This window comes from Microcebus murinus, chromosome 5 (genome assembly GCF_040939455.1).
Source record: "Microcebus murinus isolate Inina chromosome 5, M.murinus_Inina_mat1.0, whole genome shotgun sequence".
In the NCBI taxonomy this organism is placed as follows: Eukaryota; Metazoa; Chordata; class Mammalia; order Primates; family Cheirogaleidae; genus Microcebus; species Microcebus murinus.
In genome coordinates this window covers 108666930-108683307 of record NC_134108.1, presented here as the reverse complement: position 1 = coordinate 108683307, position 16378 = coordinate 108666930, and positions in this window count along the sequence as shown.

Sequence of the window (16378 nt, the reverse complement as noted above, 5' to 3'; positions counted from 1 at the left end):
ATACAACTAGCTACCAGCCTGAAGCCGCACTAAAGCCATGCCGTGGCAGGGATGAAGAGGGCAAGGTGTTCCCACAGGACCAGGGGCAGGGAAAAGAGGGAGGGTGGTACTGAGCTGTGCTTTAAAGGGGAGAATTTGGAAAGGCACACATGGTAACATGGTGCCCCTTCATCGGTGGAGCACCTGTGTTCCAAACTTTGCCAGAAGCTTTACAAGCGGTGTCTCATTAGCCCCACACCTTTCTGGGCAGGTGTTATCTCTATTCACAGAGAAGGGCCCTGGGCTGCTTCAACCCCACCTGCCTGGCAGTGAACACTCCTAATTCATGAGTTTCTGTGAAATCTTCCACATTTTAAAGGGGCTTTAAAAAAGAAAATCATTGATCTAGTCCAATACTCAGTTTACTGGTGAAGAAAACAAGGCCCAGACAAGGAAAATGATTTTCTGTTAAGCCAGCCAGCTAATGGCAGAGGACAAAAACCCAGCTTGTTACTCCCAATTAGGGCTTTGTAGGCCACACGACATTCAAACTGGGAAAGCAGACTGAAGCCCAGTCGTGGAGGGCCTCACATTCCAGACAAGCGGGTCCAGCATCTTCATGCCCCTTTGCTCCCTGGCTATGGCATGCTTTCCTAGGCAGTGGTAGCCAGAAGAGAAAGGTTTGGTTATAACTAGTGTCATTGCTCTGCTACAACAGGATATATTGCCACTATCATAATCCCCTTTGGCGCCACCTGACACATGAACCTCTTACTCTGCTCAACCCCAAGAATGTAGTGCTGATGGCACCCTGGGGGCTGACAGATGGGGAGGCACAGACCAGCTCACGCTGGGCACTCGGGCTTACTGTTCTGAGCCGCAGGCAGCACTACCCCAGGCCGCATGGAACCAGAGCTAAAGGGAAGGGAGAATGGAAAGACTGGCAGGAGGCGTGGATGGGACGCACTCAACAGCACTGCATCTGTCCACGTGGCTCTATCCCCTTAACCATTCTCCGTTGCCCTCCAACTCTCTTTAGATATTGGGTCTACACGCTGGTGGTCTCAGGACCTGGAGGCAAGGATCACTGCGTCTTAGAGTGGAGTGTGAGGTCCGCCTCCCAGCCCTCTCCATTTGCTCCTCTCTCTATCCCTTCAGGGGTTTGTTTCTGTCACACTCACCCACATCTTTTCAGCCCCATCCCCACCCCTGCTGCCTTCACAGATGCTCTGGTCCAGGCTCCCGGGTAGCTGGGCCATCACTATTGCAGGTCAAGACAGATCACCCTCAGCAGTGACCAGGCTAGGGTGAGGAGGAAGAACTTTGCACACTGGAGCACTTTCCAAGGCAGCACGAAACACCCTCTAGTTAGCCATGGCCACTCCTGGCTTCCTAAACCTAAAAGGTATCCAGGTCCCACCCAAGTCCCACAGACAGGGACAGGCAGACATGCAGTGTGACATGCACTTCAAACTGTAGCTCACACAGCACCAGTTACATCGACACCCAAGGAAAGCAGAGATTTGAACTATTCCTTGCTCTGTGTAGTCTCTAGGACCCTGTAACCTCTTTCTTCAGGACTCGGCTGTTAGGAACACTATTATAAACCAAATAAAAAGAATTTCCCAATACCATAAAATATTACCCACTAAATGGAGCTGGGAAAACTGGGTAGCCAAGGGGTGAGAAGATGCAAGGAGATTCCTATTCTTACTTTATGCCAAAATAAAGTCCATATGGCTCACATATTTAAATGTAAAAAAGAAACCTCAAGGCTACTCAAAACTAGAAGAAAAGGGGAGACATAAATGTGGTATGAGAAAGGGCTTTCAAAACATATTATAAAACTCTGAGTCCATTTTTCTTTTTTTGAGACAATTTCATTCTGTCACTCAGGCTAGAGCGCAGTAGCACTTCTGGGCTCAAGCGATCCTCCTGCCTCAGCCTCCTGAGTAGCTGGGACTACAGGTACACACCACCACACCCAGCTAATTTTTTCTCTTTTTTATAGAAACAGCTTTAGCTCAGGCTGGTCTCAAACTCCTGGCCTCGAGCAATCCTCCTGCCTTGGCTTCCCAAAGTGCTAGGATTGCAGGCATGAGCCACCGTGCCTGGCCTGAATAGACTTTTTTTGAAAAAGATATATATGACAAATCAAACATTTCTGCATAGCAAAATGCACCATTAAGAAAAGGAAACAAGAAATAGTAAGATCATGTAACAAGGACAACTTGATAATAGCTATCAAAAGTAACTAGAACTTCTACAACCAGGAATATCAAGTAGATGGATTTTTCCCAGTAAGTACTAAGACTGCCCCTACTGGAAACACCAGTGGGCACAGAGCCCAAACAAAAACCTACTTTCTCAAGTCAAAGGACTAGGAAAGGGACAACCTAGCAAGACAGAAACTTTGGGACAATAACTGCTCTACTCTAGCCAAACAGCACAGAAAATACGCGGCCCACCCGTGCCAGCAGGGCCCCGTGTGGAACCTCCCCGGGCTGCAGTGCGGAGCCCAGCACTTCCCACGGCGATGGTGCCAGAGGCGGCCTAGCGGAGAGTCCAGTGCTCACCATCACCCAGTGGTAATGAGGCTGCTCCCAGCTGGGAGCCAGTGGGAATCACGGAGGGGAGCTGATACTCCCCACTCTACCCCCCACCCCTGCAACCAGCAGTAATAAGAAGCCTCCCACTTCAGGTGTCAGTGGAAGCCAGGTGAGGAAGCTCGACTTTGACCCCCATCTGGTAATAATGAGGTGATATTTCCCCATCCATTGCTGGAGCAGTGTCAAAATCAGCTAAAACAGAAAGTATCAATAAGATCGAGTCTCAGAACATAAAACAAAAATGTCCAGGTTTCCATAGAAAATCATTCATCATACCAAGAACCAGAAAAATCTCGACCTAAAATTTAAAAGGCAATCAACAGACATCAATACCGAGATGACAAAGGTGTTAGAATTATCTGACAAAAATTTTAAAGCAGCCATGATAAAAGTGTTTCAACAAACAATTATGAACACATTTGAAGCACATGAAAAAACAAAGTCTGAGCATAGAAAAGATATTAAGAATCTAATGAAAATTTTAGAACTGAAAAATACAATAACCAAAACAAAAACCTCGGTAGATGGGCTCAAGTAGAGTATAAGAGAAAAAGAAAGAATGTACAAACAGGAAAATAGAATAGAAATTACCCAGCCTGAAAAACAGAAAATAGACTGAAAAGAATGAACAGAGTCTCAGGGACCTATGGGACTATAACACAAGATCTAGCATTTGTGTCAACAAAGTCCGAAGAGAGGAAGGGAAAGAGTAGGGCTAACAAAGTACTCAAATAAATAATGCCTGAAAACTTAACAAAATTTTGCATCAAACAATCCTAAAGATTCAATAAGCTGAGCAAACCCCAAACCAGATGAACCCTGTGAAATTTATCAGATTTAAAACAGTCACTTGTGTTTTAAAGAAGAAGAAAGAAAAAACATGACAAATAGAGACAGGGAAGGCTATGAAGAGAGGGTTCTCACGCATATAAATGCCTGATAATAAAAACTATTACAAAAGACTGCAAAACCACAACCTTGCACAGAGGCCATTGCAACCTTACATAAAAAAATACTTTTGTGAGGACATCTGTTCAGCAACTGATTGTCCAACCCCAGACTGGCACCACCCTTGTTACTGAGCCTTGTAGCCAAGGGTGATTATTTCAAAACAATATGTAATCCTCATTTTTCCTTTAAAAACTTTTGTCTCCCATTACCTCCTTGAATACACATAGTTTACTATGGCACACATATTCCCATCGCAGTGCCCTATTCCTGAATATGTATCATCTTCTTTTAGACAGCCTCTGTTGTTTAGGTTGACATACGTGGTGTCAGAAGTGGGACTGAGGGGAGCTCACTTGGGAAGAATCAGTGGCCACTGGAATCAAGTGCAGGACTGACTGGGCCCTTTGTGCTCTCCATTTCTGTGAGTCACCTTCTCTGCCCTGGTGAGTATGCTCTAGGATTCTTAGACTCCCTCCCTTTATTGAGTTGTGTTTTACTTTATTTGAGATTTATTTCAGTTATAAGTCTGCCTTTAATAAAGGACTTTCCATCTCTCCTGGATGGTAAAAGACTGTCTTTGCTGGCAAGTCCTATCTGGTATAAGGACCAATGTCCTGGTTTCTACAGAATTTACATTGTGTCTCTGAAGCATGTCTTTTCTGGTGAATTTACTTTCAGTTCTTTCTGCATACCTAATTTGATATTTTGTTTAATCTGCATGCTGGTGTTAAAATTATTGTGAGCACTCTGATTTTGGTTCCATTTTGGTTTGGTTATGTGCATGTGTAAATTACTTGGCTCTTTTCCCTTGCTTGTTTCTGGAAATCTTCCAAGAGCAAAATCATTCTAAATGGTGAGCACTACTGGACAGCTAATTAAAAGCCACTAGGGAGGTCACCAAGGTCTAAAACACTGGTCCAAACTCTTGACATTCTCTGACAAGATTTATAGGATTTTCTTTGCTCTCAAGAAATTAACAAGAAATGGAATGGGATTCTCAAACATTAAGGCATGCCAGGTTTTCTGGGACTCCAGCCAACTACATAATATCACCCATTCTTACATAGATTTTTAAACTAATGGGCAAATTACATCAAGGAAAAGTCACAGCTCAGTGGTCTTTACTCAAACTCTCTCAAAAAACACCCAAACACCTGTAACTATAGAGTTAACATATAGAGTGTTCTAAATGTTCTAAGCTCCCTATCTCTATTTTTTTTTCCTGTCTACTTTGAATCTGCTTGCTTGCTTGCTTGCTTGCTTGCTCGCTCTCTCTCTCTCTCTCTCTCTCTCTCTCTCTCTCTCTCTCTCTCTCTTTCTTTTCTTTCTTTCTTTCTTTCTTTTTTGTGACAGGGTTGAGCTCTGTTGCCCAGGGCTAGAGTGCATCATAGCTCACTACAGCTTCAAACTCCTGGGCTCAAGTGATCCTCCTGCCTCAGACTCCTGAGTAGCTGGTACCACAGGTGCATGGCACCACTCTCAGCTAATTTTTTGTTTTTTGTAGAGACAGGGATCTCACTTGCGCTCAGGCTGGTCTCAAACTTCTAGCCTCAAGCAATCCTCCCACCTCAGCCTCCCCAAATGCTAGGATTATAGGAGTGAGCCACTGCACCCAGCCTAATTTTTTTAATTTTTAATTTTGTAGAGATAGGGTCTTGCTATGTTGCCCAGGCTGGTCTTGTCCTCCTGGCCTCGAGTGATTCTCCCACCTCAGCCTCCCAAAGTGCTAGGATTACAGGTGTGAGCCACCACACCCATTCCAAAAGAATTTTCTATACATTTTTGGCAACCGACCTAAGAAAAGCAAAGATTTTGTTTTATCAAGATAAGTGCCTGTGTTCTCTTTATTGGATTTTTTGATTACTTAAGAAAACTGAGATTTGAAAAGGTTAAGGTTTTTACATTCATATAACTTTCCCTATTGCTTTTGAAGTCTTTTGATTATAACTCTGGTTAAATGAATGACTATTACTTTACAGCAACAGTCCCCAACCTCTTCTGCACCAGGGACTGGTTTCATGCAAGACAATTTTTCCACAGATGGTTGGGGATGGGTGAGGAGTGGAGCTCAGGCAGCGATGCAAGCTATGGGGAGTGGCTGTAAATACAGACGAGCTTCACTCCCTCGCCTGGCCGGCCTGCCACTCACCACCTGCCGTGGGGTCCCCAAGTTCCTAAGTTTCATAGAAGACAGTTTTTCCATGGACGCTGGAGGTGGGGTGTAGAGCTCTATGGCCCGGGGGTTGGGGACTGCAGCTTTACAGTGACCTGTGATCCTGTTTTGATTGTTTTATATCTTTTGGCATCTTTGATGAGCTTCCCAAAGTTATGCCTTTTTGACCTAGAATTAACTTTGGGATTTTCCTTTTGAACCACTGGAGAGCATCGAAGAATGTATCTCTCATCTTGTAGAGCTGTTAAATGATTAGGCTTATTTGGTAAATGGTATGAGAAACATTATCAAATGACAAATGATGCTAGATCTTCTTTCACTTACATGTATGGGCAAGTTATTGATATGAATGTTCCAAAATTATATAAAACTCTTAGAAATCTAATATGTCATAGGTCTTAATTCTGGTTATATTGTATGCCAGAAAATAGCCAGATTTCTTTGTCAATTGCTGACTATAGTGAACTTCCACCATATTTTTAACCATGGTTATACTAAATGTCTGTCATCCATAGTTGTGATTTTTCTCTACTAGAGCATCTGTAATCAAATTCGTGGAAAAGACTCTAACAAGTACTCTTAAGTATAGATTTCTAATAACTTCAAGATCAATGTACTAAATAAAATTTTTTCAGAACTCTAGAAAGTGATAAATTCATGAAGCTGCTAATCAAGATGAAAGAGAACAAAAATTAATTACATGAGACTAACTGATGAAGATAATGTTTTTATTTTTATTTGAAACATCATTGGTTGTTTCCTTAAATGTTTTATTTTCCAGATTTAAAGAAATTTTTTCTCTTAAGCTATCTATACTTTATTTGTAAATAAAGGTAGAAGCATTTTCTTATTCTTCCTACTTGACAGCTTCCAAAATTCAGGAACTACTTGTATTACTTTTTATGGCAATATGATTATTTTCATAAGTTCAATAAAAATTTGCTCTCTCTTTATAGCAGGATGCAATTGAAAACATTGGTTATAATATCAAGGCTTTCATTGGAATACCATCTTTGAGAATGTGCATAGAATGCCTGTCAAGTGTTCCCAGCCCTACAGTGAACAAGCAAAAATTGTCACTTCCTAGCAGGCCCTGGAACCCTAAGACTGTAGGTCAAAGCTAAAGTCTGCCTTGGTTTGGCTTCTTAGCCTCAAGAGGTAGATACGTGTGTATTTATAAGACACATAGTTTCTCTGTTGCCCAGGTTGAACTTGAACTCCTGGGCTAAAGCAATCTACCTGCCTCAGCCTTCCAAGTAATTGGGATTACAAATGTGTGCCATTGCACCTAGCTTCATGAAGTTCTTAAATCTGAGATTCCTGTGTGATCAGTGTAGACAGGCTCTGCGCAATATTTTCAAGTTCTTGTTATCTACCTATAGGCTACAACACATCCTAAAATCACCTAGATTCCTCCAATCTAAATTTCTTTCATGGAGTTACTAAAAACAGGAATTATGTTCCTAAAGCCCTATAAAGCTGAAACTAGATGTATTTTAAGGAACAAGTGTCATGCCTGAAGTATGAGCCACACAAAAAGTTCACCAAACCATGCAATGTCATAACCAAAGACATTCAAACTGCAAATCAGGACGAGAAGTTGATGTTTTCACACTGTAGACAGCTTTTCCCAAGATGCTGGAATAAGACTCCCTACATAATGAGACTCTTTTTTTTTTTTTTTTTTTTTTTTTTAGTCAGTAACTGGTTAGGACATAATGAGACTCTTAACTCTTTTAATGCCTACTGTTTTCACTTGACAGGGTAATGGTCATTTGATTTATTCAGTTGGTTGCCTTTAAGCATAAGTTCATGGCTCAAAATTATTATGCAAACTGGGATTGCCATATTACTATTAATTTTACTTTGTACTTTAACTTTTTAAGCTTTGTATGTTATTTGTTAAATTTTTGCAGAAGTATAACACCTAGAAGAATATGCTCTTAACCAGAAATGCTGGTCCAGCACTTTGAGATAACAGCAAGACTAAGGAACAAATAAAACTGAATTTAATAACAGACTCCAGGTAGACTTACCCTAGGAACCACTCCCTTCAATCCTCCTTTATTGCTCAAATGTGGCCAAAAGGGTTTTGCTTTTCTTTTTAAGAGACAGGGTCTCAGTCTGTCACCTAGGCTGGAGTGCAGTGGCACCATTATACCTCACAGCAGCCTTGAACTCCTAAGCTCAAGTGATCCTCCTGCCTCAGCCTCTTGAATAACTAGGACAACAGGTGCACACCAGTACACGCAGCTAATTTTTAAAATTTTTTTTGTAGAGACAGAGTCTTGCTATGTTGCCCAAGCTGGTCTCAAACTCCTGGCCTCAAGCTCTCCTTCTGTCTTGATCTCCCAAAGTGTTAGAATTATAGGTATGAGCCACTGAGGCTGGCCTACAAGGGTTTTGACACTGCTTCCTAGTTGCCAGTCACTCTCTCCAATGTAGGAGCAGACCAGCAATCCAGGACAGGTCCATCCTGGCATCAAGGGACATCAAAACCTAGCTATATAATGATTGATCACCAAAGCTTTTGAAGAAAGATCTTGACCAAAAGGGGGAAATGTGAAGGTTGTCAGAATCAAACTGGAGTCACTTGTTAGAGCCTGGAAAGGCCATGAAGAGAGAGTTCTCGTGCATAAATGCCTGATAACAAAAACTATTACAAAAGACTGTAAAACCACAACCTTACCCAAAAGCATCTCAACCCTAACACACAAACATACTTCTGCAAGGACATATGCTCAGTAAATGACTGTCCGATCCTGGATTGGCACCACCAATCCAGGTGGTGTTACTGTTATTGATCCTCGTAGCCAAGGGTAAGTATTTCAAAACAATTATGTGACCTTCTCCTCATTTTTCTTTTAAAAACCTTTGTCCTCTAGCCCGGGCAACAGAGTGAGACTCTGTCTCAAAAAACAAACAAACAAACAAAAATTTGTCTTCCTGTACCCCTCGGAATATTTACAGTTTACTGTAAATAAATAGGTGGGACACCTATTTCCATTTGCAATGACTTATTCCTGAATAAATATCATTTTCTTTTAGAGATCCTCTCTCTGTTATTTGGATTGACAACCCAAAAAAATCCATCCCAAGATATATCATAAATAAGTTTCTAAAAATGAAAGACAAAGGAAAAATTAAAATCAGTGAGACAGAAATAACACCTTACCTAATGACAGTAGATTTCTCATCAAAACTGTGGAGGCCAGAATAAAGCAGCACATGATATTCTATAGGTGCATAAAGAAAATAATTGTCAGGCTGAGCATGGTGGCTCATGCCTATAATCCTAGCATTCTGGGAGGCTGAGGTAGGCAGACTGCTTGAGGCCAGGAGTTTGAGACCAGCCTGGGCAAGAACAAAAGACCCCATTCCTACCAAAAAATAGAAAAATTAGCCCAGTGTGGTGGTGTACACCTGCAGTCCAGGCTACTTGGGAGGCTGAGGCAGGAGGATCACTTGAGCCCAGGAGTTTGAGGTTGCAGTGAGCTATGATGATGCCATTGCACCCTAGCCCAGGCAACAGAGTGAGTCCCTGTCTCCAAAAAAAGGATGAACCAACTATATGATACCTATAAGAAACTCACCTCAGATAATAACAGTATAGGCAGTTTGAAAGTAAAAAGATGAAAAAATATATTATGCAAACGTTAATCAAAGGAAAACAGGAGCAACTGTATTAGTATCTTATAAAGTAGATTTCAGAAAATATTACAAGAGACAGAGAAGTGCATTATATAATAATAAAAGGGTCAATATACCAAAAAGAAATAGCAGTCTTAAATGTGTATGCACCAAACAACAGAGCTGCAAAATATGTGGAGCAAAAACTGAGTTGAACTGAAAAGAGAAATTTAGACAAATCCACACATGCAATGGACTTAATCGTGTCTCACCAAATTCGTATGTTGAAACCCTAGCCCCCAATATGTCTATATTTGAAGGTGGGGTTTTTAGGGGGTAATTAAGATTAAATGAAGTCATAAGGATAAGGTCCTAATCTGACAGGACTGATGGCCTCATAAAAAAGGAGGCGGTCGATCTCTTTTCTCTTCCTCTCCCCTCCCACCTGCATGCATTGAGGAAAGGCCACGTGATTACCTAGAAGGCGGCAACCATCTACAAGCCAGAAAGAGAGCCCTTGCCAGCAACTGGCCCTGCCAGACCTTCCTCTGAGGTTCCCAGCCTCTGGAATTGCTAGAAATAAATTTCTGTTGTTTAAGCCACCCAATCTATGGTATTTTGTTATGGCAGCCTGAGCAGACTAATAATAAATATAGTTGGAGACTTCAACACCCCTCTCTTAACAACTGATAGAACAACTAGACAGAAAATAAGCAAGGATATAGAAAAACTCAACAACACCATCAACCAACAGGACCTCATTGACATTTGTAGAACACTCTAGCCAACAACAGAAAAATGAACATTCTTTTCAAGTGCCCATCGAACATATGCCAAGATAGACCATATCCTGGGCCATAAAACAAGCCTCAACAAATTTAAAAGAATTAAAATCATACAGAGTGTTTCTTCAACCACAGCAGAATGAAAGTAGAAATCATTATCAGTAAAACAGGAAATTCTCTAAACACTTGGAAATAACACATAAAATAATCCATGGGTCAAAGAGAAAGTCTCAAGGGAAATAAAAGTATATATTAAGCTGAATAAAAATGAAAATATAACATTTCAAAATTTGTGGGACAAGGTAAAGCAGTGCTGAGAGGGAATTTGTAGCACTAAAATTCATATGTTAGAAAAGAGGAAAAGTCTAAAATTAATAATCTAAGCTCCCATCTCTAGGACCTACAAAGAAAAAGCAAATAAAAATATGCCCAAAGCAAGCAGAAAGAAGGAAATAATAAAGATAAAAGCAGAAATCAATAAAATAGAAAATGGAAAACAATAGGAAAAAAAATCAATGAAACAAAGAGCTGGTTTTATGAAAAGATTAATAAAATTGAGAAACCTATTGCCAAATTGACAAAAAAGAGAGAAAAGACACAGATTACCAGTATCAGGAATAAAATGGGATATCACTATAGAACCTACAAACAGCAAAAGGATAATTAGAGAATAGTATGCAGTTCTTCACACATAAATTTGGCAACTTAGACAAATAGACTAATTCCTCAAAAAACATACAATCATAACTCATCTAGTGTGAAATAGACAATTTGAGCCTTATAAGTATTGGAAACATAATTTTTAAAAAATCTCCAAGACCAGATGACTTCACTGGAGAATTCCACCAAAATGTTTAAGGAAGAATTCTGTGCAATCTGTTCCAGAAAAAAGAAGAGAAACACTTCCTGATTTAAAGCTGATATTACCTTGATACCAAAACCAGACAAAGAAAGCAAAAAAGAGACCAATACCCCTCATGAATACAGGCACACACAAAAGAATCCTTAATGAAATTTTAGCAAATAGAATTCATATATTCATATATACATATATATATATATATATATATAGGATTACACATCATGACCAAGTGGAGGAGTTTATTCCAGGGCTGCAACTTTTGACAAGGATGGTCAAAAGCTGAAGATCAATCAATGCAATCCAACATAAAATCCAACAAACTAAATATGAAAAAAAATCACATAATCATATCAATTCATGCAGAAAAGAGTTTGACAAAATTCAACACCCTTCATGATACTCTAAGAAAAATGGAAATAGACAGAAATAGTTCCCCAAAGATGGCCACATCGTAATCAAAAGGACCTACGATGCCACTCAACTGCTTGTGTTTCAAAGAAATAATAAGAAGAAAAAAAGGACCTTTTAAAGTGAATATGTCACCTTACGTGCCAAAAGGTACTTTGCAAATGTGATTAAACCAAGCATCTTGAGATGGGGAGATTATTCTCAACTATCTGGAAGGGCCCAATGTAACAAGGGCTACTGAAGGAGGGACAAAGTAAGAGAGGAGATGTGATGATGGAAGCAAAAGTTGTAGTGACATGCTTTGAAGATGGAGGAAGGGGCTTCCAGTCAGGGAATATGGGCAGCCTATAGGATCTGGAAAAGTCAAAGAAACACTTTTCCTTTGTAGTAGGCTGAATAATGGTGACCCAAAGATATTAGGTCCTAATTCCTGGAATCTGTAAATGTTATTATATTAGTTTCCTAGGGCTGGTGTGACAAAGCACCACAAACCAGGTGGTTTAAACAACAGCAATATATTTCTGTTTTACTTGAAGGCTAGGAGTCTGAAATCAAGGTGTCAGCAGCAAGTCTGCTTCCTTCTGAGAGTTGTAAGGGAAAATTTGTTCCATATCTCTCTTCTAGCTTCTGGTAGCCTCTGATGTCCCTTGGCTTGTAAATGGCATTCTCTCTGTGTCACCACATCATCTTACCTCTATATGTGTCTGTCTCTTCATGTGCATTCTTTTCGAAGGACACGAGTCACATTGGATTAGGGACCCACCTAATTCCTATGTGAATGATTATATCTGCAGTTACCTTATTCCCAAGGTTATATTCTGAGATACTGGGGGATAGGACTAACATGAATTTTTGGGGGGGGCAAAACAATTCAACCCACAGCAGTTACCTTATAAGGAGAGGGGGTCTTCATACATGATTAAGGATCTTGAGGTGGGGAGATTAACTTGAATTATCTGGGTATACCCTAAATATAATCACAAGTATTCTTATAAGAAAGAGTCAGAGGGATATTTGATATATACAGAAAAGAACCATGTGATTTCCATGTAACCGTGGAGCCAATATTGGAGTAACGTGGCCACAAGTCAAGGAATGCCGGTAGCCACCAGAAGCTTAAAGAGGCAAGGAACAGATTCTCCCCAGACCGTCCAAAGGATGTACGGTCCTGCTAACACCTTGATTTTAGCCTGATGAAACAGATTCTGATTTCTGGCCTCCAGAACTGTGAGAGAATAAATTACTGTTATTTTAAGCCTTTCAATTTATGGTAATTCGTTACAGAAGCCATAGGAAACTATTCTGTTCCTAGAGCCTCAAAAAGGACTTCAGCTCTGCCTATACCTTAATTTTAGCCAAATCCCCTCCCCCCCCCCCAGCATTTTGGACTTCTCACATCCATAACGTTAAGTTAATAAACTTACATTATCTTAAAACACTAAATTTTTGTGTTTGTTATAGTAGCAATAGGAAGCTAATTCAGAAGGAAACTCCCTCAACTTGATAAAGAGCATCTACAAAAAACTTACAACTAACATTATATTTAATAATGAAAGACTAAATGTCTTCCCCCTCAGACTGGAAATAGGGAAAGGATGTCACCTCTCACCAGCCTTATCAAACAAAGTGCTGGGAGTTCTAGCCAGTGCAATAAGGTGAGAAAAAGAAATAAAAGGCATTCATATCAGAAAGAAAGAAAGAAAACTGTCTCTATTTGCAGATGACATGACTGTCTATGTAGAAAATTCCAGGGACTCTACAGAAAAATTCCTCGAGCTAATAAATGAGTTAAGCAAGACCATAGGATATAAGATAAACATTAAACAAATCAACTGTATTTCTAGATTAGCAATGAACAATATGGATACCATTCATAAAAATAAAATACTATTAAGGACAAATATTGCAGATTCCACTTATATGAGGTATAAAAATAGTCAAACTCATAAAAGTCACATAATAGGATGATGGTTGCCAGGGCTGAAGGGAGGAGGAAATGGGGAATTGTTGTTCAACTGGTATAAAGTATCAGCTATGTAAGATGAGTAAGTTCTGAAGAACTTGCTGTATAACATAGTACCTACGGTTAACAATATGGTACTGTCACTTTAAACTATGTTAGGCTACATCTTTTTTTAATGATTTTTTTTCTTATTTGAGACAGAGTCTTGCTCTGTTGCCCTGGCTAGAGTGCAATGGCATCATGATAGCTCTCTGCAACCTCAAACTGCTGGGCTCCAGCAATCCTGCTGCCTCAGTCTTCCGAGAAGCTTAGATTATAGGCATGTGGCACTGTGCCTGGCTAATTTTTCTATTTTTAGTAGAGATGAGGTATCACTCTTGCTTAGGCTGGTCTTGAACTCCTGACCTCAAGCAATCCTCCCACCTCAGCCTCCCAGAGTGCTAGGATTACAGTGTAAGCCACTGCACTTGGTCTTTTAAAAATTATTTTTAATTATGGCTACATAATAGTTGTATTTATTGATAGGGTATATGTGATGTTTTGATATAGGCACACAATGTGTAATAATCAAATCAGGGTGATTGTGGTATCCATAACCTCAAGTATTTATCATTTCTTTGTGTTAGGAACATTCCAATGCCACTCTTTAGTTATTTAAAAATATACAATAACTTTTTGTTGGCTACAGTCACCCTGTTGTGCTATCAAATACTAGATCTTGTTCATTATAACTATATTTTTGCACCCATTAACCATCCATACTTTATCCTCCTGTCCCCACTACCCTTCCCAGCCTCTGGTAACCATCATTCTACTTTCTATCTCCATGAGATCCATTGTTTTAATTTTTAGCTCCTACATATGAGCAAGAACATGTAAAATTTGTCTTTCTGTGCTTGGCTTATTTCACTTAATGTTCTCCAGTTCCATCCATGTTGTTGCAAGTGACAGGATTTCATTTTTTATGGTTGAATAATATTCCATTGTGTATAGGCTTGCCTTTGTTTTGTCCCCCTCAGAGCTCTCTCAGGAATGGAGCAACCTCCCAAGTGGTGTCTGTCAAAATATATACACCACCCACAGCCACCTGGGACGAGGACAGAGGATGGGGCAAGCAGCAGACAGACCTGAAAGACAGAAAGAGGAAGCTAAAGAGGAAGATACATAGGGGAATAAGGGCTGTGATGGGCTCCTGCATATACTGGAGAATCCAGAATACAACATGCATATCCAGGGCTGGATGCATGCTCAGAACAGACTTAAGAGGACCTAACATTGCACCTCTGATCTTGGGGCTCCAAGGAAGCACAAAGTAAAGGCCAAGGCAGAGTTGTAATAAACCTGGCTAAGCACTGAAGGAATGCCCCAGCTCAGAGCCAATCTGCAAATCTCAGGAAAGTTTTTTTTTTTTTTTTGGTTTCTTTTCTCTCTCTCTCAAGAAATTTCTGTCAGTGATCGCACATGACAAGGAATACAATCTTTGCAAAAAATAGTTTGGAAAAGTAACTAAATGGATGACTACAACCCACAAAAGCAAAAGCAACAACAGAAAACCCTGGAGGGGGGGGATTCTGATTCCGAGAGTTACTACATTATAGTATTCAAAATGCCTGGTTTTCAGCAAAAATGACAAAACATATAAGTAAATAGAAAAGTATGACCCATTCACAAGAAAAAAGAAATTGAGAGACACTGTCCCTGAAAGCTAAGACAGTGGACGAGACAAAGAGTTTAAACCAACTGTCTTAAATGAACTCAAAGAGCAAGAGGAAACTGTGGACAAAGAACTAAAGAAAACCAGGAGAATGATGTTTGCACAAATAGAAAATATCAATAAAGATAGAAATTATAAAAGAGAATCAAATAGAAATTCTGGAGCTGAAAAGTAAAATAGCTAGAATGAAAAATTCACTAGAAGAATTCAAAAGATTTGAGGACACAGAGGAAAGAATCAGTGAACTTGAAGATATAATAGGTCAATTAAAATAGTCCAGTTTGAAGAGCAGAAAGAAAAAAAAATGAACAGAGTCCAAACGGCTTGTGGGATACTGTCAAATATACCAACTGCTTGTTTTGCAGAATTGGTAACGATGATCCTAAAATTCATATGGAAATACAAGGGACAGCCACAACAATCTTAGAAAAGAACAAAGTTGGAGAACTCATACTTCCCTATTTCAAAGCTACAAAGCTTACAGTAATCAAAACAGTGCGGTACTATCATAAGGTCAAACACATAGACCAATGGAATAGAATAGGAAGCCCCCAAATAAACCCTCATACATATGGTCAATTGATTTTTGACAAGGGTGCCAAGACCATTCAAAGGGGAAAGGACAGTCTCTTCAACAACTAGTCCTTGGAAAACTGGATATCCACGTGCAAAATAATAAAGTTGGACCCTTTCCTTATACTATATATATCAACTCAAAATGGTGGTTTCTCAATAAATTAAACATAGATTACCATATGTCTCAGGAATTCTACTCCTGGGTATTTGGGTATATGCTCAATAGTGTTGAAAACAGGTGTTCAAAAAAAAAAAAAAAAAGCTTGTACAGAAATGTTCATTATGGCATTACTTACAAAAGCCAAAAGGTGAAAACAACCCAGATGTCCATTCACTGATGAATGGATAAACAAAATGTGGTATATTGATATAATAAAATATCATTTAGCCATAAAATGTAATATTTTAGTACCAATTATATCCAGTACTAATATTTTAGTACCAATTTAGTACTAATATTTTAGTACCAATATATCCAGAACATGAATGAATCTTGAAAACTAAGTGAAAGAAGCCTGTCACAAATGATTCTACTTATATGAAATACCCGTGGGTCAGAAAACCCTGCCTCAGAAAGGAGATTAGTGGTTGCTAGGAGCAAAAGTGAGGGGGGAGAGGGGAGTGACTGGTTACTGATATGGGATTTCCTTTTATGGTGATGAAAATGTTCTAAACTAGATAGTCATGATGGTTGTACAACATCGTGAATGCACTAAATGTCACAAATG